Consider the following 27309-nt stretch of genomic DNA (forward strand, 5'->3'; position numbering starts at 1 on the left):
GGAAACTTCCTCGGATATAGTATTTTCAATAAATGATCTTAGAACAACTATATCTTCATATATAGTAAATTTTATCTCTTACCTTTATAATATACATAAAAATTAACTATAAATGGATCACAGGCATCAACGTAAAAGCTAAAGCTACAAAATTTTTAAAGGACACTGCAGAAGAAAATCTTGATAATTTCAAAGTGGTAAAATATTTCTTAGATAGGACATAAAACACCCTACTCAGAAAATTTAAAAATATATAAAATGATTGGAAAAAATTAAAACTTGTACAAGGATAGTTAGAATAGAGGATTTAATAAAAATGGCAAATAAAGATCCCCAAACCTCCAAACATTCTTGGTATGTTTCAGTTGAAAACCAATAATCTGTGGTATATTCACACAGTAGAACAATACATAGCCAAAGAAACAAATGTCTATTAATATAATCAACCACTTAGGAGCTAAAGAATCTGAGGTCAACAAGTACTAACTGTATTACTGCACTTATATAATTCAAGAACAGGTACAGTTAATCTATAGTGACAAAGTTGCTCAGTGACTGCCCATAGCCTAGGATTAGAGATTGAGTATAAAGGGACAAGAGAGAATGTTTTGCAACAGAAATATTTAGAATTTTTGTTTGCTGTTTAAATGAGCATGTGTCCATTTGACAAAAGTCACTGAATTATACACTTAAAATGGGTTTGTTTTACCGTATATCATGCATATTCCCATCCTTGTGGGCTTCCCCTATCCGCACTTTGAACTTTGTGCCTTTGTAAGCAAACCTCGTCAGTTCTGTTTTGCAATGCCATCTTCCTGTTCAGACTCTAACTGAAACAGGGGCTTTTACCTCCAGACATCGGAGTATCGAGTATCATCTGTAAGGCTAAGCCAATTTACTCATTAGGTATTTGTGAAAGTATGGGGATTCCTGAAGGAGGTATCTTTGCTGTCAGGGGGAAAAAAAAAAAAAATCTAGTATAAAGGGGTTATCTGAGGAGTATTCACTGCAGAGCTCTCTCCACCATTGCTTATCGAAGATCCAACGAGCTTCAAGTACAGGTTACACATTATCACAGACAAAATCCTATAACTTGTTCAAGTGAAATGGCTCTCTCTCTCTGAAAAATTAGCCATTTTAGGGAAAAGGGCAATGAAAAACTGTTTCCAATGTTTTCAATCTTACAAAGGTCTCACAGCACCATATATAATTATAATAGCCTTTGTTTGAAATGCACTTTGTTTGTATAGATCATTTCCTTTTCTACATTTATATTCCCTCCATACTATTTATATTTTAGGAGATCTTGTCTTTTGTCAAATGTGGAACTTGAAATAAACAGTCACCTGTGCAACTCTGAGTTAAATGATTGCTTTTCTCATTTTTTTTTTCTCCTCTAAGCACCCGGGAGTTTTATGACTGAGAATTCTATCATTAGCCAAAATCTCTATTTCATTAACATGTGTACTTCTCAAATACAAACGCCTCTCAAGTGGAAGCCTATTTAGTCACTATCAGACATGAATATCATGATAGAGACAAGCTTTTCTTCCTTCCTCCTAAACAGGCAGGTGACAGCAGTGTCTTATCTGAAAAAAACAGGAACTCATTTTGATAGCATTCAATTTTTTAGGAAGTATTTATGGCACTGCTACTGTACCATACACTCTGTGCTAGATGTAGGAATATAGTGATCGACAAAAAAAGGTATCCTTCTTGCTGATATGACATTTACAGCACTGTGGGAGAGCAGATAGATATTAAACACATCATCACAAAGAGGATACGGTTTCACACAAACTGTGAAATGCTCCCTGAGGGAAAAGTCCTGGCCATTATGTGAGAGAACAGGGGTACCTAATATAAACTCTAGGGCCAGGGAGAGCGTCTTGGAAGAAGGGTCTCACACAGAGATCTAAGTTACAGACAGGAGTTGGTGAGGAGAGGTGAAAAGTGCACCAAGAGCAGTTCTGGCAATGCGAATATCAAGTTTAAAGCCCTCACGCTGGAAAGTGGAACTGTCATATTTGAGGAAACAAAACAGGCCATAACAGTGAGCGGAGGGGTGAAGGAAGGAGGGCCATGAGATGAGTCTAGGGAGGCAGCCTAGGACACTTTCAGGTCATGTTAAGTGTACTGAGTTTTTTAAGTGCAATGAATGCCATTACTTACAGAGAATGCTTCTAGAAACACCAGAAGTCAATTGAATAATTATTGGAATTGATAGGAGAGCTTAGTAAGATGGCTAGTAATGCTAAAATACTGAAGAACAAAAGAAAGAAAAAAACCACAATAGTGGTTTAGGGTGGATTCTAAAATGTTCATAATTCCATTAGCGTGTAAAATGAAAATGACCAAGAGAAATTTAAGCTTATTAATCAGATGCATTTCAACAAAATAAGATTGTGAACTAGTCCACCAAATACAGTTCACCCTTGAACAAGAGGGGAGTTAATCTGCACATAATTTATAGCTGGCCCTGCATATCCAGGTGTCTTACATATCTGCAGATTCAACCAACTGCCGTCCCTAGAGTACTGCAGTATTTACTACTGAAAAATACCTGTGTATAAATGGCCCCAAATAGTACAAACGTCTGATGTTCAAGGACCAACTGTTTATCTTACCCAGACAAACATTCTTTCAGATTAGGCTATTTTAAAAGGACAATTTTTATCTATATGGAAAAAAAAAAATGTAAGTAATGCCTACAGTCTTTGATGGTATCTGTCAGATTCTACTTCTTTGATAGGAATAACATCAAAACAAATGGCAAGGAAATTCTCCAAGTAACCTATCAAGATGGGCCTTCAATCTATCATCAGGATCTATCATGCTTACCCTTCTTCTGAATTAACATTAGATTCACAGGTGACCTGAAGGCTAATGAGGCTAATGATGTTGCCTATTTTTCCATGTGTACATAGGCTATCCCTATATGTTCTTTTGTTAAGTATTTGTTGAAATATTTTTCTCATTTTTTATTGGGTTAACTTACTAGTATCAAGTTGTAGGATTTCTTTGTATCACGTGGATGCAGTCCTTTGTCAGATGTGTCAAACGTGTGATTCCTCCTAAAACATGGCTTGTCTATTTTTTTTTCTTTAAAAAATTTTTATTTGTGTGGATCTCTAAACAGGAAACTGGAGCAAGTATTTCTGGTATAAAATTCAAACTCTTGGTCTCAATACCTACTAAGTTCCACCACCTTTTGTTTTAAAAATATAATTGTATAGTAGCAGAGGAAAATCAATTTTTTAACCATCATTCACAATCTAATCTTTCCAAGTATCATTTTAACCTTTTATATTTTTTTACCTTATTTGTACCAATGTATGCCACACATAGAGATATATTAAAAGTAAATGAAATGATACATACACTGTTATATACCTATACAATGTATATGCACATATAATATGTATATTATGAAGATGCATGCAGGCATGCTAAGTCACTTCAGTTATGTCCGACTCTTTGCAACCCCATGGACCATACCCAACCAGGCTACTCCGTCCATGGGACTCTCCATGCAAGAATACTGGAGTGGTTTGCCATTTCCCCCTCCAGGGCATCTTCCTATTTTCTTAATGGTATCATTTCATGAGCAGAATTTTGTTGAAGACTAATTGGGCTTCCTTTGTAGCTCAGCTGGTTAACAATCTGTCTGCAATGCAGAAGACCTGGGTTCGATCCCTAGGTTGGGAAGATCCTCTGAAGAAGGGAAACGCTACCCACTCCAGGATTCTGGTCTAGAGAATTCTAGTCCATGGAGTCATAGAGAGTCAGACACGACTGAACAACTTTCACTTCACTTCACTTTAATGTCTTAACTTCTTAAATAGTTATCCCTTTCTGTGACCTACACAATGGAGTATTACTCAGCCGTTAAAAAGAATTCATTTGAATCAGTTCTGATGAGATGGATGAAACTGGAGCCGAATATACAGAGTGAAGTAATCCAGAAAGAAAAACACCAATACAGTATACTAACACATATATATGGAATTTAGGAAGATGGCAATGACGACCCTGTATGCAAGACAGGAAAAAAGACACAGATGTGTATAACGGACTTTTGGACTCAGAGGGAGAGGGAGAGGGTGGGATGATTTGGGAGAATGGGAATTCTAACATGTATACTATCATGTAAGAATTGAATCGCCAGTCCATGTCTGACGTAGGGTGCAGCATGCTTGGGGCTGGTGCATGGGGATGACCCAGAGAGATGTTGTGGGGAGGGAGGTGGGAGGGGGGTTCATGTTTGGGAACGCATGTAAGAATTAAAGATTTTAAAATTAAAAAATAAAAAAAAAAGAAATATATTCTTCCATGACTCCACCTAAAAGCTTTTTCTTCAAATTTTTAATGTTTCAGTATATGACATTTTTAAAACTTTTGTAAGGCATGAGTTAGAAGTTGAAGTTCCATGACCCCCTATATGGATAATCAATTGTTTCAGCACCATTTGCTGAAAAGACTTTTTTCCCCTATTGGACTACTTTGTCTCCTTTGTTGAAAATCAGACAAGCACATTTATGTGGGTGTATTTCTGGACCCTATGCATTCTGTCGATATATTTTTCATTTTTATGCCAGTTCCCATTGTTTGATTATTACAGCTTTCTACTATATCTTGAATACAAGTACCATATATGCTTAAACTTGTTCTTTGTTAAGACTGCTTTGACTATCAACTACTTCACATTTATCTGTAAATTTTAGAATCATTTGTCAATTTCTTTTTTTAAAAGTTAGATTCCTGGGATTATAACTGAAGTTGAAGCAGAATCAGATTGGAGAACACTGACTTTTTTTTACAGTTTTGTAGTTTCCAATTCATGAACATGACATGTCAGTTTATTTACCTTCTCTCAACCATGTTAGAAATTTTTTGGCCACAAGTCGTGCATATCATTTAGATTTTATATTCCTATGTGTATGTTTTGACACAATTTGATGACATTTTAAAACTTTCATTTTTAATAGTTTGCTTATAGCATATAAAGATGACTATGGATATATTAACCTTTAATCTCTACTACCTTGATAATTGTTCCAGTAATTTAGTAGACACCTTAGGCTTTTCTACATAATCATTCCCTCAATAGATAATTTTAGTTCTTAATTTCCAATCTTTAAGCTACATTTTTTCTTGCATAATTGCCTATACTTAATTTAAGAAGCTGTGGAATTAGCCCTCAAACAGATAGAAAATGGAAAGTCTGGAAACAACCAAAGTGATTTGGTTACAAATATGTATTATTTTGCATAAATATTCAAATATCAAATATCTGCAAAAAATAATGTGTTCTTCAATAAATGTTATTTATAGACAAACAGTTGGGGAAAAATTTCTTTCATCTCATATCATACATTCAAATAAACTGATATACACTAGAGATACAAATGGTTGTTTAAGAAGATTGGAAGAAAATCATTTTATAATTTTGATATAGGGAATAGTTTTATAATTTTATCCAAAGACAAAAATCAGGAGAATGTTGATAAATAAGACCAAAATGTATTCAAAATGACATCATAAATAGTATTTAAAATACTATAAGCTGGAAAATATTATGACATACAGTCAAAAATACTCTCAATATAAAGATAATCCCCATAAACTTTAAGAGAAAAGACAGTTTACTCTGAAAGATAAAGGGAAAGTGAAAAACAGAAAAATCACACAATAAAAAGTGCAAACGGAAAGAAACAAGAAAATGTTTGACTTCACTGGTAATAAATTTCTTTTAGATGAGGTATACTTGTGACCTTTCAGATTGACAAGAGAGAAAATTATAATATAAATAATATATAACAGTGCATGAAGAAAATAATAAAATCCTCCTTGAGGGCAATTTAGTAATCTAGTAATTATAGTTCCAGTAACTTATCTTTGTGAAATAATTTTTAAGGCACATTATTTATAACAATGAGAAAGAAATAACTTAATATTTAATGATAAAATTTACTTAAATTATGTGTCATTATATTTGAATGATACGCAATATTACATTAAAGATGATAACCTTTTATTTGATGAGAAAATGTCTGCAATTTCTAAGTTCTGAAATAAGACAGGGCTAAAATTAGGATACAGTTCTGTCATTTACTCACTGTGTGCCTTGGATTTAATATCTACCCTTCATTTTCCTTACCTGTAAAATGACAATAATGGGAATTACCTAATACAGTTGTGAGAATTAAATGACATAATGGGATTAAAAATAGCAGTACCTGGCACAGAGTTAACACTTATTACAGCTTTTTATGCACACCCTCCCAGAAATACTGAAAATATATGCATATAATTATGTATTGTTGGTAACACATTTAAGTGAAAATACTTGATTTATAAATATTACACAAAATAATTTCAGCTTATTTTATATATAGGAGGGGGAGAGGAGGGAGAGAAAAATGCATTTCTAGAAGAATATGCAATAAATTGTAAACAGTGGCTAATCCTGTAAAGTGGGAAACGAGATACTGAGAAAGAAGGTATGTGAATTTGGACTTTTTATTCCACTTTTGAAGCTCAAAATTATGAAATGGGTATGGATTATTTAAAAATACAGAGACAAAAAACACACATAAAATATTCACTCTATCTCTGAATAAGTAAAATTTTTGTTTTCCATTTTTAAATAAATTATTTTAACAATAGTACATGATGTACAAAAAACCCAAAGGTAGATATATTGGTATCTCACCACTTAAAACACCAGTTTGTAAAATATTATGATGAAACCATTCTAAACTAGAGCTACCTGAATTTTTTTCTGTCTGAAAATCACAGTTATCATTGTTTCTAGTACTTCAGTGCCAATTGGATTGGTTGCTAAGAAAAATCAAATCCAAGTAGTGTACAACAATCCAGGCCACTTGAAACTGTACTTCAAATTTGCCAACACACATACATAACTGTTAGTGAAAGTGGCCCCTGCTGGACTGACAGAACAAAGGCTGCTTCCACTTCTAATACTTGTTTTCATCTAGATCTCAGATGTTGACTCAGTGTCCACCTGATATATTAAGGAAGGAAATAACTTTATGAATAATAACTTACCAAATAAACTGGTCTTATAATTTACATTTGAGAATATAATTCTCCAGCTAGGAAAATAAATTACTTTCCTGTGCTAGCTAATGAACAAGAAAATAATTGATTTTTCAGGTTGCAAGTAACTTCACTCTCCAAGCTTATTACTCAACACATGATTACAAAAGATACTGCAACCTGTTAGATAAAAAAGGATACAGTAGATTAAGACAATACCTAGCACAGCACTGAGCACCTAGCCTATACTGGATGAATAGCTTCTGTTAGAGTGATACCAGAAACAACCTCAATCCTCAAACAGTCACAGTGGTACATTTGCACAAGAGGTTCTGTTACAGAAGTACAAATTTGCAGAAGTTCTGGATAAGATAGAAGACAGGAGGCTGAAAAGAACAACAGCAGGTGTTCCAGAAAATGCCAAGTACTCTGGTGATAAAGTTTAATAATTATTTAGACCATCTTAAAAAACAGAGGGACAGGGTACTAGCTTCCTATATGCTGCTATAACAAAGTACTACAAATTTTTGTTGGTGGTAGTAGTGTTGTTTATTTGCTAACTTGTGTCTGACCCTTTGCAATTCCTGGAGAAGGAAATGGCAGCCCACTCCAGTATTCTTGCCTAGAGAATCCTGTGGATGGAGGAGCCTGCTGGGTTGCTGTCTACAGGATTGCACAGACTCAGACATGACTGAAGTGACTTAGCATGCATACATGCATTGGAAAAGGAAATGGCAACCCACTCCAGTATTCTTGCCTGGAGAATCCCAAGGACAGAGGAGCCTGGTGGGCTGCCATCTATAGGGTTGCAGAGTCAGACACAACTGAAGAGACTTAGCAGCAGCAACAGCTTCACAATTCCATGGACTGCCCAACAGAGCAGCCCACCAGGTTCCTCTCTGCATGGGATTTCCTAGGCAAGAATACTGGAGTAGGTTTCCACTTCCTTCTCTAGGAGATCGTCCCAATCCAGGGCTTGAACCTGTGTCTCCTTCATCTCCTGCATTGGCAGGCAGATTCTTTACCACTCAGCCACTTAGGTAGCCCTTTACTATACATTTAGTGGCTTAAAATAACACAAATGCATTATTTTACAGTTTTGATCAAAAGTTCTAAAACCAAGGTATCAGCAGAGTGTGACCCTACTGTTTGCTTTTGGGGAGAATCAATTTCCATGCCTTTTCCAGTTTCTAGAGGCTGAAGCTTCCTGATTCCTTAGCTTGTGGCCCCTTCCTTACATGACTCTGACCTCTTCTTCCTTTCTTCTCATCAAATCTTTTTTTGAATCTAACCCTTCTGTTTCCCTTAAAAGGACTTTTATAATTACACTGGTTCCACCTAGATAATTCAGGATAATCTCATTTTAAGATCCTTAATTTAATCACATCCACAGATTTCCTTTTGTCAAGTAAGTTAAGAATTCTCCAGGCAAGAATACTGCCGTGGGTAGCCATTCCCTTCTCCAAGGGATCTTCCTGACCCAGGGATTGAACCTGGATCTCCTACTTTGCAGACAGACTAAGACTTTACTGTCTTAGCTACTATGCTGTACTTATTCACTCAGTCGTGTCTGACTCTTTGCCACCCAATGGACTGCAGACCAAGTAGCCCAAGAGGCTCCTCTGTCCACGGGGATTCTCCAGGCAAGAATACTGGAAGGGTTGTCATGCCCTCCTCCAGGGGATCTTCCCAACACAGGGATCTAACTCAGGTCTTCCACATTGCAGGGTGATTCGTTACCTTCTGAACCACCAGAGAAGCCCAAGAATACTGGAATGGGTAGCCTATCCTTTCTCCAGCAGATCTTCCTGATCCAGGAATCAAACCGGGGTCTCCTGCATTGCAGATGGATTCTTTACCAGCTGAGTTACCAGAGAAGCCCAGTATCTTCACAGGTTTCATGAATTAGAATGTGTAGATTTTTGCAGGGTCATTATTCTGACTACTTTGGAGAGAGACCGAGAAAGAGAAGCAAATCCGAAAATATGGCATAACTGTTCAAGTAACAAAGGTTGAAAAGTTAAAATTAAACATAGTGACTTGAATTGTTCAACATCTGTTTTCTCTAGATTTCCCCTTCATGTTTAATCTAGTTGAATTTCAATAAAGGGTAATTTAGGAGATTATTTTAAACCTGGAGTACAATTTTTAAGAATATAGTTCTGTAAGAGATTAGAAAACTAATGAATTAAGTGGAAACTAAAAAGCATGTTAACCAGAATTAACTAGTTTGCATTAGATGCACGAAGGAGGTAGGAGATGATCTCTGAGTCTAGAGACCCCAGGAGACCTTTCACAGTAACATCCAGGAACTGTCTATTTTCTGGAACTGACCTAAATATCCTTGCCAGAAGATCTTCTGGCACAAGGTGACAACAGTTCAAATGTCTCTCTCACTACAAAGACTGGCACAGGCAATCTCTTGAATACCTTTTGTTTTGTCCATTCATGATTTCATAGAGGCACAAGCCAACACAATTTGGTCTCTAGATTCTGCAATCACAGATGACGAGCCTTGCGGTGGACTAAACACTTGGGTTCACCTTAGCCCTTTGAGTAATATATTGTTATCTATTACATGACTGGCTGTGGTGGCTCAGACGGTAAAGAATCTGCCTGCAATGCAGAAGACCCAGGTTCAATCCCTGGGTCTCAAAGATGCCCTGGAGAAGGGAATGGCAACCCAGCCCAGTATTCTTGCCTGGAGAATTCCATGGACAGAGGATTCTGGTGGGCTACCATCCACGGGGTCACAAAGAGTCAGATACAACTAAGCAACCAACACTTTCACTTTCACGGTTATATGGAAAAAATATTAAAAGCATCTTTTCACACACACAAATTTACAAATGACAACAACATGACTGTATTATATGTCACTTTCTAATAACTAAAGAACATAGAACTGATAATTTTTGTTAGCCAACATAAAATGTATGCTTCAAGAAAAACACAAATCTCTCTATGGCAGAGATGTGGAAGTGTGTGAAAAAGTCAAACTCTTAGCGATAATCAACAAAATACCTACTGTATCCAATAGAAAACAAAACAAAAATATCAAAAAAGGAACTTTTTCAATCTATAAAAAATATTAAGATACGTATTCCCATTGTAAAGAGAAATTGTGACAGTATTATTAATTTTCCAAGTTAATTGAAATATTTAATAAATATTTAAATTTAGACTATCTGCAGTTTCCCTGGATAATAAAATCATTAGCCTCAGGAAGTTGTTCACCAGTGTCACTCTAGGCATATATGCCAGTACCAAGTCATGGCTTTATGACTAATGCCAGGATAAGACCTCATTTTCTTTGCCCAACTTCACCAGCTTATTTGTTATGATTTAATTTATTGAATGACTCTGAAATTAAATATAGATCAAAAGACTTATTTATAATAACCCCTCAAGTGTAGACTAGCAAAGCCTTTTTAAATTTGGGGTGTGTCCGGTTACCCACACTGGCTTTTCTTAGACTGTATGAAACTGATATGTCACAGTCAGCAATCTGAATCCACTCATGTTACAAAGGGTATTCACGGATGTGAGCACTTCAGTTCTCATTAAAACAGCCTGATGTTTAAAATCTAAACTATAATGAAGCCTTCAAAGACAGAGATTTTGAAGCATATTTGAAATCATGGAATGATTATTAATGACTAGCATGTAATGAACATTTGTTTTCTGTATGTTATATATTGTATGAAGTGCTTACATACACTAATTCACTGAATACACATAACACTGAAATGAGGTGGAAATTGTAATTATTCATTCATATGAATGAAAAAAATTTATAGATAATAATAAACCTGCCCATAGATATACTGCTGAACACCTATTTAGCTAGAATTCTAGACATCAGAATCTTACACCAGACTTACAGTTCATGAATTTCAATTCTAAATTTAAAAAGAAGATGAATGACTCCTGATCTTTGCAAGATCTCAGAACACATCAATCAAGGATATCCTGGAGTGATCAACCACTTAACACGAGACTGTACTTTAACATTCTGTTATTTGAAAGAAGGAAAAAAGTAGTAGCATGCATTGCCATGAGGATTTAACAACATTCTTCTTAGTCACTCTTCATAGGTTTCTATATTCTATCTGTGCCATTTCCATTTAGCAATCAACTTGTGCAGTGTTTAATCTCTAATCTATATACCAGTCTCAAACTTTCACTGACGATCTAGTCCCTCATTCCTAGAAGACGATCCAACATTATATTTGACTATCCACTTCATATTTTCCCCCAGCTAAATATGTCGTGAGCAAAACTCATCATTTATTTTCTCATAAAATAGTCCTTATGCTTTTTATCCATAATATTTCAAGTCTTCCAATTGCCTGGTTTTCAGTATATATTGTACACAACTTCAAATTCAATCTTCATACACATTTTTAAAAAAATGTTCAAATGCCCTCCCTGACTCCTGATTGTCTAAAACTTTCTCCAAGGACAAGCTATGCAGATAACATAATATACTAGGGAAGAGGAAGATGCATTTGGCATTTCCCCTGATTCTGGTGAACCAGCACATCCTTGGAGTATTTGGAGTTAGAAAAGTAGTTCAGGAAACAAAAACCCCAAGCTTCGCAGCTGATATTCAAGGTCCTTCCCAATCTGGCACTGGATGATCTGATGTCCCAATATTACCTCTCAAGACCAGCCTATTCATCTACCAAAACAGATGCCTAATTCCCATGTCCAAGTCACTGTCAAGTAGAACCTTAAATACCAAGAGATCATTCATGTATATTTTAGCCACAAGACCACCTGTTTTTTCTTTCCTGTTTTCAATGATCACTTATAATTCACATGCCAGTATTATCCCCTCAACTAATTTCTCAGCTAAATGCAACATGCATAGAGAGAAGGCCTTATGTTTTACATCCTCTAATCATAAACAGTGTTTTTGCACTTGGTGTAAAATGTGCTGACTTGTCTTTGAAATTATACAGTCCTCCTTCTAAGTCTTTCCTCTACTCAAATCTATTGATATTTATATTGTGTCAAATTTTTACTGTGTTTACATTATCTGGTCCAACAATCTCCATACAATTTCAATGCTAGAGGAACTTAGAAATTATTATATCAGAATGCTTATTAGACAGTTCTATTGTAGCCTGCTCAGTTGTGAGCATGAAATAACTAAAGTATATTAATAAGACACATTGCCATTAGGGAGGTGTTCAATGGTGTGATGCAGGAAGTGTTGAGTTTTAAGCCATGGTAAGATCTGTTTTCACTTCTGACTCCAAGAGGTTCATCATTTCTGCTCCTGGCCCAGCTTTCAACATGAGGAAAAAAGAAACTTATCTCAGTTGAGATGATAAGCCTAGTATCTAGTGAATAAAATCAGAGACCTAGACTATAATACATGCTAAAAGGGAGGAAGTATCTACCACCTCTTCAGTCAAATATCAAAAATTTTTAGAAAAGAGATGTAGGCCTGCTGAGTTCTACTTACTCTAGCTTCCTTAAAGGGGCAAGAGAAAATATTTCTGTTCTACCCGTTTCTCCTCACTCTCAGTTCAGATCAGAAATGGATGCTCCATTCTCTGTTAAGGCTCCTCATTTCCCTTTTCCTTTGTTATTCTTGAGATATGACCTTTGTGTCTTCCAGAGGCAAACATGTCTAATGAAAAATGCTGAGCAGAGAGCTGAAGTAGATAACTAATTCTCCAAGTTTGAATCTGTGCATTTTCTCAGGCAGAGCCTAGAGGAGTAGAGTTGCATAGATACAAGTATATTGGCTAATTTAATTCTCTTAACGAACCTTCTAGTGAGCAACACATGCATTACAGGTACACTAATCTTAGTGGCCACCTGGGGCAGCCAGAGTCCCTCAGCCCCACTAGGGTGGCCACCTCATCCCAGTTTGCCCAGGGCTTTCCCAGGGTTGGCATGAAAGCTCTGTGTCCTACAAAACTCTGCAGTCCCAGGAGACACCATCTCTGGCTATCATGAGCAAAGCTTTTATTTTTCCTTTAATGTATCACAAAATGATCATGTTTGCATGTGCTAGGTAAAAAAGTTGAGATGTATTAAATGATCTTGTGAGCTACATGTTATGGTTACAATCTGAACTTTTCAAATGACCCACAAATTAACTGACTCATCCAAGCTCACCATGGTAATAAGTGGTGTGGTCAAGATTTAAAAACTAGGACTTCTAATTCCAAATCCTGTGTATTCACTGTCACACCACATTGGCCTGTAGCTCAGAGATGATGCAGGATTTTGCCTTCCTCAAGTCCCAGTGGCTAAACAGGAGAACTGAAAATATTATACCCTTACTTACTGCTCTGTCTCTAAATTTGTACCCTTGGAGCTGTCTGTACCCAGTTGGTGAGGGAGTAGGACGGTTCAGCAGTTTTTCTTGGATACCAAAGTCACACATACCCTTTTTCCTCCTTCCGAGCTACTTATACAACTTTTAAGACTGGATAAGGACAAACACACACAGACATACACACCTTTCCCTGCTGTTCAGATCTCAGTCTGAATTGCCATGTGAGGCTACTTTTTTTCACTTTTGATAAAACTTTCACATAAACCTCCCTGTGTTTCTCTGAATTGTGCTGCAGATCACTTTCATTACTGCTAACCCAATCTTCCCATCAAATATATCTAAGTCTAAATCCTCAATTACAAGTACTCCCCTCAAACTCTGCATAAATCAATGAAGGCAAATGCATACATTGGCCAGAGTTTTCACAGATTTTACCACATTGGTCAAATCTGACTCTCAGCTCTGACCCAGACAATATACTCTATTGTATATAATCTGTGGTTTCATTCATTGCTTTGGTACTTCCTGTACTTTTAAATGTAGAATTAATATATATATTATAGAAAAATAAAAAATGTATAGAACATATAGAGAAATGGAAATACGTAAATCAAAAAACCCCAAATCCCCATATCCAGCAAAAGATAGCTATAGCAAATATTTTCAGCCCACTCCTTTTTTTTAACTAAGCACTTACATTTCCAATGAGACAAACTCAAAGGCCAACTATATTTCCTCACTTCTGACATTTCTGTTTTTTACCTATGTGAAGCTTATAAAGAACACTGTACGTCTCCCATGGTATACTTGGATTAATTTGCATTTTCAGAAGGAATTTTATGTCTCCATTTTTTTTTAAACTTTCTATACAGTAAGTCCCCTACCTGAGAAACTTTAAGTTGTGAACTTTCGAAGATGTGAGACTGTGTTCACAGGCCCAATCATGCAAGTTAGTTTATTTGAGGAAGCACTGTTTTTGAGGAACAGGATCCAAATGTAGAGCGGTACAAGAAGGTTGCAGCAGCCATTCAGAATGCAACCCCAGTGCTACTGTGTCATCTATGAAGAGGAATAAAGGGCTACTTACCCAGACATCAATGGATCATTTTTTCCAAGAGGGTAGACAGAGTTGATTCCAGCAAGGAATCAGAACCTGTTTCATCAACATCAGACTAGAGTGAAACTGCAGCTTGTCCTCCATCTCCTATTGCTGATGATCCTTCTGCTCTACTATCTCCCACCTTCTCTCCCTCCTCCAATCAGTAATTCTTCTTACCCATTCCCTCTGTGCCAAGCCCTGTGTGCTGGTCGCTGCACTGCACTACTGTACCTTTACAGGTCCTGTACTGTGAGATTAAATATGTTTTATTTTGTGTGTGTGTTTTATGCATTCGTTGTATGAGAAGTACTAGAAACCTATTACAGTAAAGTGCAATATAGCTGATTATGTTGGTTGGGCTCCTAGGCTAACTTTGTTGGACTTACAAAAAAATTGGACTTAGGAATTCACTCTCAGAATGGAACTCATTCATATATAGGGGACTTACTGTACGTGATACAAATACATGCATCTTATTAAACTTGGGGATTCCTCTGAAACATGAAATTCTGTAGTTGTCACCTGGAACAAGTATTTCAAGTGCTGCTTCCTGAAGGAATATTTCTGCGTTAAGTTGGTAAGGTGGATGATGGGACACTATGTGAAAAGACTTACACTCAGACCATTCTGAGCAGCAGAGGCTTCTATCCATCTCTGCTTTGGCCTTTCCTACCCAGGACCTAATCATCAAGATAACGAGTAGGATTTGCAGTGATGTTTATCATGGCTGACAGAGTTATGTAAAAGCACTCCAAGCAAAAGACACGTCTGCCATGCCTGAGTGCACTTGCTTCTAAAGACTAACATACATCTAAAAATTAAGTTTCTTGTACTTTTGGCAGATGAGTCTGCGATGTTAATGAAAACTGCAAAGGCTTCTGAATATAAACTAATAGTTTCTTCCCCTCATTGTCATCACCTAGTAGTTATTGTTCAACCGCTATGTTCCCAGAACAACTGAGTCATTTTCACAAGACACAGAAATTCAAAGTTACAGATATATTATTCAAAAGATTAATATATTTAATATCTGCAGTCAGGCATTCAGTTTCAACTTGCCTGTTCAAACCCATCTTCCACTTTTCTCCTGCATATACTATGACATGTTATTGTCCCATACACTTTCTTGCCTGTGATGCTGTTTAAGTTTTTGAACTGCTTTCTGCTCTGATGTTTCTATATGCACATATTGAAATTCTACCAAACTTCATATCCCAATTCAACACCATCTCCTCATTAAATCTTTCCTTGTAACTCCAAATCAGAAATATTTTCCTTTAATAAATTTTCGGAGAACTTTATCCACTGGAAAAGTGAGGTCACCCTTAACCTTGTATTATAGCTGAGGTAATTGGTTTAATGCCAAAAATTAGATTCTGCTATTTTCATGGTAATATTTATTATTCCAAGTACAGAGAATATCATTTTATAAGTGAAGGTAAACACATGATAACATTCTATTTTCTTCAAATTCTAAGTATGTAATTTTGAATAATACTTAATTATAGGCATACATAAGTATGGTAGATCAGATAAATGTCCTGAATTCTTTCCTCCCATAAAGAGTCAGGGTCTTTTTCCATTGAGTCTGAGCTGACTATTACTTTTTCTGGACAAAAGAATGTAGTGAAAGTGCAGGCTTGTCAGTTTCAAGCCTGGCCTAAGGTTGCCTTGCTGCTTCCACTTGTTTTCTTAGAATCTTGTCTTTGCCATATGAACAGCCTTCACCTGGCCAGCTGGATGAAAAGTGACATATAGCCCACTCCTCTCTGTTGCCCAGATAATAGTCAGACACCCATAGACATGTGAGAACCAGCCCCTGTCCAGCAGACTGTACGTGCATAAGTGAATGCAGACAAGATCAGTTAATCATTGTTTTAAGCTACTGAATTGCAGGGTGGCTCATTACACAGAAACATCTGCCTGATACCAAGATTATCTTAGAATCTTAGGATAAGAGGTAATAGAATCTTGAAACTGGAAGAAATTTTAAAGAATCAAGCATCTCATACCTACATTTCCTTTGCAACATTTCTAACAAGTGATCACTCAAACTATTTAAGTATCTTTGGAAACAGAGAATTTGGTTCTTCACAAAATCTTACTGTTGGAAATTTCTCCTCATATTAAGAAGACTACCTACTCATAATTTCACCAGTGATCCATGTTTTTCCCTCTGGGAAGCTTGGGACAATTTAATCACTTTCCCACATCTAATCTTTTAAATTGGAGAAGGAAATAGCAACCCACTCCAGTACTCTTGCCTGGAGAATCCCATGGACGGAGGAGCCTGGTAGGCTACAGTCCATGGGGTCGCAAAGAGTCGGACACGACTGAGTGATATCTGAAGACCCTGAATACATTCTTTCCAGAACCTTCCCTTTTTCAAGTTCAGTGTCCCTGGCTCACTGATGGTTTTTCACATGGTGTGATTTGAGGTCCCTTTTCAACACACTTGTTTGATCTACAAACCTTCTCTTTTATCTACAGCCTGTGCAGGTGTTGGTTCCTGAACTGAGTGCACAGTCCTGAGAGGCAGGGAGCTGGGCATGTCTCAAGGCCTTCCGTCTTGTTTGGATCCTGCACTTCTCTCCCTGTGCTCTGTGGGGACTTTCCCTGCAGGCTCACCATGCTAGCATCACAATCTGACTTAATTTGCCACTAGATTCGATGAACACTTTGAATCTCTTCATGTGTCAATATTAAACTGTCTTTCCTCTCTTCTACAGAGTCTGAGTTCAAGGCCCCCACCTATCCCTAAATTGTGACAATTAGGCTGCTGAGAAACACTCCAAGTCTTCTCTCCTTTCAGATATATGATAATAGCACAACAACCCTCCCCTTAAACTAGTCATTGCCACATGATTTGCTTTGTTCATTGTAGTATAAACAGAAAGGAAACATGTTTTAAGAGTAGGAGCCCAGTTTGTCACTACCTACTTCCCTTACAGTAAAACCATGAAAACGTGTGTTGAGAATTTGCCAGCCTGGTTCCCTGGGCAGCTATCAAGTGCATCCTCCTTCCTTGTTTTATATGCATCAAAAATGTACTACGGGTAAGAAATAAACCTTTATTTGATAAATACAAAAAAACTGAGAAGGATGGTAAGTTATTGCATAGTAACCTGGTTTATCCTGACTCTTACACTATTTATACTTCATCTTACTATATTCAGTTGTAATATGCTAAAATCTTAGATATTAATTCCATTACCTAATAACACTATTTTACCAACAATGTCACCCACCTATCGTACAATCAGATCTTATACATTTCCGTTTAGCTCAACTAAAAATAATCAAAGTGCTGGTGCTCAGTCATGTCTGATTCTTTGTGACTCTATGGACTGTAGCCCACCAGGCTCCTCTGTCCTTGGAGTTCACAGGCAAGAATACTGAATTAGGCTGCCATTCCTCCTTCAGGGGATCTTCCTAACCCAGAGATCAAAACTGTGTCTCCCGTTTCCTTCACAGCAGGCAGATTCTTTACTGCTTGAGCCACCAGGGAAGCCTAAAGTCAATTCTTAAAGCACCCCACTAAGATATTCCACCTGATTCACTAGTCATCATACTAACAGTCCAACTCTCACATCCATACATGACCACTGGAAAAACCATAGCCTTGACTAGATGGACCTTTGTTGGCAAAGTAATGTCTCTGCTTTTCAATATGCTATCTAGGTTGGTCATAACTTTTCTTCGAAGGAATAAGTGTCTTTTAATTTCATGGCTGCAGATACCATCTGCAGTGACTTCGGAGCCCAAAAAAGTAAAGTTTGACATTGTTTCCACTGTTTCCCCATCTATTTCCCATGAAGTGATGGGACCAGATGCCATGATCTTAGTTTTTTAAATGTCGAGCTTTAAGCCAACTTTTTCACTCTTCTCTTTCACTTTCATCAAGAGGCTCTTTAGTTCTTCTTCATTTTCTGCCACAAGGGTGGTGTCATCTGCATATCTGAGGTTATTGATATTTCTCCCAGCAATCTTGATTCCAGTTTGTGCTTCCTCCAGCCCAGCGTTTCTCATGATGTACTCTGCATAGAAGTTAAATAAGTAGGGTGACAATATACAGCCTTGAAGTACTCCTGCTGCTGCTGCTGCTGCTGCTGCTAAGTCGCTTCAGTCGTGTCCGACTCTGTCCGAGTCCATAGACGGCAGCCTACTTGGCTCCCCCGTCCCTGGGATTCTCCAGGCAAGAATACTGGAATGGGTTGCCATTTCCTTCTCCAATGCATGAAAGTGAAAAGTGAAAGTGAAGTTGCTCAGTAGTGCCGAACTCTTAGCAACCCCATGGACTGCAGCCTACCAGGCTCCTCCATCCATGGGATTTTCCAGGCAAGAGTAGTGGAGTGGGTTGCCTTTGCCTTCTCCTCCTACTAGTCTTCAATTTAGAATTGGTCATATCTGAGAATTATGGTTCAATTAACAAGCTGCTCAATATTTAAGAACATATGGTGGACTAAGCAAACTTGTTACTTCAAATGAGATTATGGAAGCAAACCATTTTGGTCAGCAGTGACTGTTACTGTGTTTTTCTTTCCTTTTATTTATTATTATTATTATTTTTGCTCTCTATTGTCTGCCTTTGGGCTTCCCTGGTGGCTCAGCAGTAAAGAATCCTACTGCCAATGTAGGAGCCACAGGTTTGATCCCTTGGTTGGGAATATCCTCTGGAGAAGGAAATGACAACCCACTCCAGTATTCTTGCCTGGGAAATCCCATGGACAGAAGAGCCTGGTGGGCTATAACCCATAGGGTCCCAAAGGTTGGATATGACTTAGAGACTAAACAACAACAAATATTTGTCTGTAAGAGGAAATCTGTATTACCTACCTTCATAGAATAAGGTATTCATTTATTGAGATACTTAAACACCATTCAATATAAGCTTTATTGGGATATAAAATGATCAAGCTCATTTTTTTTCCCTAAGATAGTTTATGTATGTTAGATATAGTCAATAGTCAAATCAATTAAGGTTTGGAAAGAATCCTCAGGTTAAGGCTGCATGGTAATCATAATTGCCATGTTACCTAGAGGCATTATTTTCAATGCTTTTTGACTAATAACTGGTAATTTTCTAACACAAGCCATTTTTTCTGCTCAATGTAACAGATGATATTTTCCATAGTTACTGAACTAGCACTGTTTTAAAACTGACTACCCAATTACTATATTCATAAAGGATTATCAGTGATTTTAATTTGCTACTTTTCAAACACATAAAATAACTGGAAGGCATTTGAACATTAAACTTGATTCTGTTTAATGTATCTTTAAAGATTCATTGATTTTCTAATGAATTTAAGCCAAGCCAGAGACTTAACTCAAGAGTAAAGATCTGTTTTAAAGAACTGAAAATGACAGTAATACACAAATGTTCAATAAGCAAATTAAATACAAATCAAGCTTTATAAAAATATGTTTCTACATAGCAATTTTTTTCTCCAACATATATGCTCTCCTAAGGTTTCTTAACTAGGAATTTCCTTTTCTGAGGCTAGATTATCTCTAGGAGCTGCTACATTAATGAGGTGGGTCCTTCTGCAATACTTGAGGTTAGAAGAGAGGATGGCAAGTACCAGCTTGAAAGATATTTTGGTTTTCAGATGAGGAGCCTGGAAGAAGGAAAGCATTTCAGAATGGGAGTCATAAAGGTGAGAAAAGACATGGCCTCAGGGGCTGGGGGTTGTAGGCTGCAACTTCAATCCCTAAAGCTGAAGTGGCTTTACCAAAAGCTAGTCTTTGGAAAGTGCATTATCTGGGATTTATTTAAAAACCATCTCAAGTATAGTGAGATGGGATTGGGCTTTCAGAAACTAGGGAAAGACAGACTTCTTGTTGGGTATGTTTTTGACTGGCAGTCACTGAAAGATAAAAGGGAAAGCAGGCCCTTTCTGAGAAGCCGACCAGTGCTGTGTGAAACAATTATGGAAACGAAGGTTTCAGAGTTGGTAGCGGCTATGGTTTCCTTCCCTTGAATGAAGGGCTGCATCCAGGGCTGATATGGATGAAGGATCATAAGCATATTCTCAATCAGAAATGTAAACCTATCTTTCTTAAACAGCAGAGAGAGTGGACTTTATGTGATGAGCATATATTCTAATATTATTGCTCAGTGTGTCTGATTCTTTGCGACTCCATGGATTGTAAACCAGCAGGCTCCTCTATCCATGGGATTCCCCAGGCAACACTTGAGGGGGTTGTCATTTCCTCCTCCAGGGGATCTTCCTGACCCAGAGACTGAACCCATGTCTCCTGTGTCTCCTGCATTGCAGGTGACTTCTTTACCCGTTGAGCCATAAAGAAAGCTATGTGATGAGTGAAAACCTGCAACCCAGAATGATCCTGAAGTTGGATAGTCTTATGAACAACTTAATAATACAAGTGTAATCTGGCTGAGGAATACTCTCTGCACTGCTTTATCAGCACAGAAAATGGTCTCATTTAGAGTGGACATCAGGTCTTTTGTGGATGGAGGAATCTTTTCACCAAAGTCATTACCAAATTTGAGAGTCTTACACAGTATCCCTGGATTGAGTGTCCTTCTGCATTTGTAGTCTACTACTGAGTCAGAAAAAATGTTAAGCTACAAACTAGGCCAGATGAAAAAGGTATCAATCTCTAACTTTGTGAACTATAAGCTAGTAGTGAGGTAACAATTTCATTTTCTTAATCCTGTGAATGAGTTCTATGAATTATTTGCCAACATCTAAGTAGGAAAAAATATACCTGGAAGAAAATTATTTATAACTTACTCCAAGAAAACTATGGTGTCTATAAATCTGGTTCAGACTGCAGTCAATAACAAATCTTCCTTCCACAGATGTTATGTTAACATATATTTCCTATTAACAGAGTCTAAGGATGTGGTCCTGGTGTTTTGTAGTTAAACCTGGTGGTTTTCCATACATTGAAGGAGTCGGCCTAGTGGCTGGCCTTTGTGGCTAACATAAAAATGGACTCTCTAATAACCAAGATTTTCTCAATGGCAATATTAAGGAATTTATGAGTCTAATGAAGCATTTCAGCTCAACATGAACTAGGAAACTGACAGCTGGTGGTAGGCCAAAGTTAGATAGGCAGAGGGTTTTTTTGGTGTTTTTTGTTTTGCTTTGTTTTTGCCACAGGAAACTAATGGCTTAGTAATCATTTTTTGATAAATGAGTTTTAAAAGTTGATAGCCTTACTGATGTTGGCTTTCCTAGCTAAGAGGTTCTCTGTCTAGGCTAGATCTTGCTTGTAAAATATAATGTGTCTCCTTGGCAGGAGGACTGCAGGCAGACTGCTGAGCACTAGAGGACCCCAGACTCACATGAGATTATTTTCTAGCTGATATAACTATGTACTGTCATGACTATGTCTGACATTAGTTATGAGATGCCAGGTTTCATTCATTCTATAATGGATTAAGCAAGATGACTCCCTTTATTGTTTTTATAAAGAACAGGGTGAAAAAGATCATTCAATGATTAATCAGAAAAATTCTCCTTTCAAGTATGGAGTTTACTAGAGGAAATCTTTAATACAGTGTGAATTTCTATCTAGAGTGTTCTAAAGAGGTGAGGTTTTCTGATAGAAAGGATAAAATTTATCTTAGCATAATTAGAGTAGTAATGTTTTATAAATTTTCTCAGCAGAATCTTTTAACATTACTCCAAAATAGAAAAGAAGATTCATAATCCAAAGCAAAGCAGCCTCCTAATCAACGGGTTATATCTTCTATGAGAAAAAATCACCTGATTTTTTTTTTCCCTGTTAAGAGCTCAGTAACATCAAGTTTGAGAGATGTTTAAGTTTCTTTTAAAACTCAGTACTTCTCATATGTGTCTCTTCCTCAATCCACAGTTATTTCAAGAATTCTTTTTCTTAAAATATGGTAGACCTGAGTCTCTTAAAAAATAATTCTAACCAATGATCTAAGAGACTGTCATTCTAAACCAAAATGAACTTATGAATGAGGTCCTAAATGGGCAAGACACTATCATCAACTTTATAGAAGGAAACCCAGATAACAAACGACCGGCTCTGTGCCTTTAGAGAGCTTAAAATCAAGTCGTCAAGGATATGAATCTTGTGAAGGTTTTGCAACTTAAGAAATTAATATATGTCATAGGAATGACATGTAAGAACATAGAAAAGGGAGTAATACTACTTTGTTGTAAAAAGAGAGAAACAGAAATCAGGAAGGACACTCAAAGCCATGGACAAACAGCCAACTTTATGTTGCAGAAATGAGGACCCGTTAGACATATTTCATAGAAAAGGACTGTGCTTTAAGGAGATGGGCTTCCCTTGTGGCTCAGCTGGTAAAGAATCCACTTGCAATGTGGGAGACCTGGGTTTGATCCCTGGGTTGGGAAGATCCCATGGACAAGGGGAAGGCTACCCACTCCAGTATTCTGGCCTGGAGAATCTGACGGACTAACAGTCCACTGGGTCACAAAGAGTCGGACATGACTGAGCCACTTTCACTTTAAGATTAGTCTTTAACCACATACAGACTGGAATTAATGTGGAAAAATAAATTGATGCAGCAAGATGAATTAGAAGATAACCTTGTAATTGCCTAGATAAAATGTATTGAAAACTAAAATCAGGCTGATGGCAATCCAAGTTGAAAAAAGTATAGGCGTGGTGAGTGAATTGCTGCTGTACAACTATGAATTATGGAAGTAGATATGTTTGCATCTGATAACCCATATAACAATTAACAGTCCCTAATCTTAACTCAGTTCTCCCTAAATCTATAGTGCTCGCCTCTACCAAATCCCCTGGGAGGAAAAGGAGTTCGTGCATGAAAACAAATAATTTGAAAGTGAAAAAAAAAAAGGCTTCTATTTTGCCCCAAAGAATGATTTGCTACTGTGAATGAAGCAAAGTTATGTGAAGGCTGTCATTTTCTTGGTACTTGACAAACCTGGTTGAGAGCGTGCAAAGATGTTTATGCATGATGAACCACTGACCCAGCAAAGGGTTTATAGCAGTAGAAAGAACTGTTGTCTAGGCTTAGGAGAATTTCTGGCCTTTTCCTTTAGCAGAAAGGAAATTACCTAAGGGGGCACAGAAGAATTTAATTTATGGGCTAGATAGGAAAAAAAAATATCAGTTATCAGGGTAAAGACTGCTGCTATGAGACAAGATGGGTTAAGAGCTCCTTAAGAGTAAGAACAATCTTAGCTTCTGTGTTAAGTGACTGATTTCACACCAGACAAAACATGGAGGTCAAGACTAGCAGTGGGGAAGAAGGCATGAGGACAGAATATAGGATCCTAAACTTTGTAGAGAATATAAAAGCAATGTGAGAACTATGCCAAACATGAAACAGTATATTAAACCTGTCATATCCATATATTTTACAACCTACTGGTGTCTGCTGTAACAGCTACAACAAAAATCATGACTTTAGTCAAAGTAAACTTAAATACAAAAGAACTGTTCAGAATTCTGACTAATGATTGACTTGTTCACATTCACTAAGTTCATGACAATAACTGAACCTTGGAAATCTCTGCACTTATTTCATATATATATACAGCAATTTTATCTGTTTGAAAAGGAGGTCAACACAGAAGCTAATCTTTTTCTATTTGACATATAGAGAAGATACTGCTCTTCAATAATATGTCTCCATTTTCTCTTTTTCTTACCTCTTGCAACATCACCTCTTTTCTAACAGGTTCAATAATCCTAGTAGTGGTTGGAAAGCAATCACCAGTTTCCTGGGGTTAAGGAGAGTGGCTATAGCATAGCTCAGAAGCACAGACAGAATATAAATCTTTCTTACCATAGATTCAGAGAACTTATTTCCATGAGAACTATCATGATAACTTTGGTGACTGAAAAAGAAGGGAACAAAATTTATGAGTCTCTCTTCTCTCAAACTACATGTTTTCCCACTACTCTCATCACTGTTTTATAGACTTTCCTGAATTTTGGTGGAGACACAACTGGTACCTCTAGACTAGGAAGAAAAAATTATAGAGAGAGGCCTTGAAACGCTCCCCAGTATGCAATGAATAAAACTACTACATGCATATGCTTAACTGATTCACTTTGTTGTGCACCTGAAACACACACATTGTAAATCAACTAAACTTCAAAAAAATTAAAAATAAAACTGGCTGCAAACATCGAGGGAAAAGCGAACTTAAGTAATGCAGTTAAAGCCCCAAGGGAGTGGCAGTCTAACTCTGAAAGTGATTCATGAAGGTACTTATGTACCTTCACTGTCACTGATTAAAGAAGTGGCATCAAACTGACATTCAAATAATGTCAAATTATCAGATGCCAGGCAGCCACAGGCATGTATCACTCAGATATTCCTCAGAGAAATCTTTTAGGAGTAGCTGGATGATAGCCTTCAGTTAGCACACCTCCAGAACCAACTGCAGCATTTATTCACTCAGGCCACTCTCTCCCCAAGCTGCTGCCACCCAAGGAATGGGCATAACAGACCAGCCATGGATGCTCAAGGTGGGACTTCTATCACAGCCAGCCTGTTCCTTGGGACTCCCCACTGACTGACACTTCACTCTAGTCTCGTGTGGTTTTACTGCAGTCAGTTTAAGGCTTCTCATGCCTAGTTTTCCTTCCTTCTTCTCTTTCCCCAGGGTATCAGACCTGCATCATGGTTCAAGGCACTTCCTGCCTACCCCTGTTGTTTCTCCACTTTATCTGAGATGGTTTTCTCCTAATAGGTCTTGTATTTTTGCATCTTGGTAAGGCCCTTAGCTTGCATTATGACAAATGCTACCCGACTCACAAAATACTATATTGTAAAATGTTAAATGTATGATTTCACTGAAACAAGCATCTTTACATCCTTCTCTCTTTTTCTGTCCATCTTTTCTCTCTCCCAACTTTTCTCCCAGAACCTGTCTGAAATATACTGTGACAGATAGGAAAAATAAAACTTTGGCATGTTTTTTCCAGCAACACTTACAGGAATTGTACAGAGAGATGAGTATAAATTAGCAGTATTGTTAATTACGTTACCTGGTTTCACTGTATATAGACTGTGCTTTTTATTGACACTTGAGATGTGAGAGGGAAGGAAGTCTGTGGTCTGGCTCTGAACTGACTAGGAATGCTGAAGGCAGAGGGATGAAGGATGTAGCACCCTTGTCATGAAACAGCAACGACTCCTTGTTTTCAAAGTCTGCTCCAGTCTCAGTTTCCCAGGACAATAGAAATTTTAATATTGAGAATTATAGCTACAATTTGCTTTATTAAAATACATATTTAAATACTTATAGGGAAAGTAAATTGGAGAAGGAAATGGCAACCCACTCCAGTGTTCTTGCCTGGAGAATCCCAGGGACGGGGGAGCCTAGTAGGCTGCCGTCTATGGACTCTCACAGAGTCAGACACGACTGAAGTGACTTAGCAGCAGCAGGGAAAGTAAAATAAGAAACAAATATTTCTGGAAGACAATTTGACTGAAAATTTGCATTTAAACATATTCTTCAAGTTCTTCAGGAGGAATCTACTTTCAGGTAACAGAAAATTCTCTTTCTGATGATTAAAAATTATCACCCCTTTCCCATACCACCATAATTCCAAAATCCCTTGCTAAGTGCATGAAGGAGAAAGTTTCTGGAAAAATAATCTGGAAAGGATCAAAATGTAAACATGATCTATTGTAGCTAGACATTTACACAGCATAAACTTAACAAAACATTTAGGTAGATTAACTCTTTTGCACTGACAATGATAAAAGTGGATATTCAGACATGAGATAGGAAAGCAAGTTGTTATTAAGTGATGAATGCCACAGGAAGGTAGGAACTGCAAGAACTGTAATATCATAAACTCAGATAAGCCTCTAAGACCATGACATCCATTTTTTTTCCCAAAATTAAATTGAAATTCAACTTATTTTCTAAGATAAATACTTCTACTTGATGTGTCATACCGTCACTTTTTAGTAATTAAAGAAAGTGTATATGATTTAGTGAGGAGACGATAATCCATTTACTACCTGAATTTTCTATAACTAATCCATAGTGGGCTTTTGCCACAGTTGGTTTTCATAATATATTTAAATTACTGTGATATTCCAATATAAATGCAATTCCTCATGTATTCAAAGGGCATCAAAAAGTCTGTATACATAACAAATATCTTAGTTACTTATTTGAAAAATCCAAATAAAAATGATTTTACTATGTAGGAGCTTTAAAATTGAAACAAAAATTTTCATATGGGTTACAGTAAATAGCATGTGAATGTTATTTAACAAGATTCATTTTAAAGGAATGAAAATACTATAAAACATAACTGAGACTATTTCTTTGCCCCAACCTAAAACATATATCTAAATTTTGCTTCTATTTCTATTATACACAGATGTGTTCAAATTGCAATACTTAAAAAACAATTTATCTATACTCTGCATAAGCTTTGGTCCACACACTACACTTTGAAAACTGATTATACGTCTGTTCTAGTATCATTTACAATAATGATGCTTAGAAATATCCTGGAAAAATTAATTAATAGAAGAATGAACAAATATTACACAAATGTTTTGAAATATTTCCATTACATATAAATAATGAAGTAGAAAGTTTTCCAAAGTACTAATGTGTTGTCAAGTAGTAAAAAAGAAAAGGTAAGGAAAAAGAAACCCACAAGTTGAAGATGAAGGATAGTATTACTGATTAAGATCACAGACTCTGGAGCTAACTGGGTTTGAACACTCACTTGGCTACTTTACTAGCTGTATGGAGAGAAAGATTTTTTTTTTTTAACTGATATATATATATATATATATATATATATATATATATATTTATCAGTTTCCTCATGTATAAAATGGTGGCCAAAATAGTACTTACCT

The 27309-nt window shown here is 36.9% G+C and overlaps 1 protein-coding gene across 2 annotated transcripts in view; it reads right to left on the bottom strand.

The window, feature by feature from the left end:
• Window positions 1-27309, bottom strand: part of UNC13C (unc-13 homolog C) — a 701596-nt gene that overhangs the window by 483429 nt on the left and 190858 nt on the right. The gene's annotated exons all lie outside the window — the stretch shown is intronic.

The sequence above is a fragment of the Ovis canadensis genome, chromosome 7, assembly GCF_042477335.2.
Source record: "Ovis canadensis isolate MfBH-ARS-UI-01 breed Bighorn chromosome 7, ARS-UI_OviCan_v2, whole genome shotgun sequence".
Taxonomy (NCBI): domain Eukaryota; kingdom Metazoa; phylum Chordata; class Mammalia; order Artiodactyla; family Bovidae; genus Ovis; species Ovis canadensis.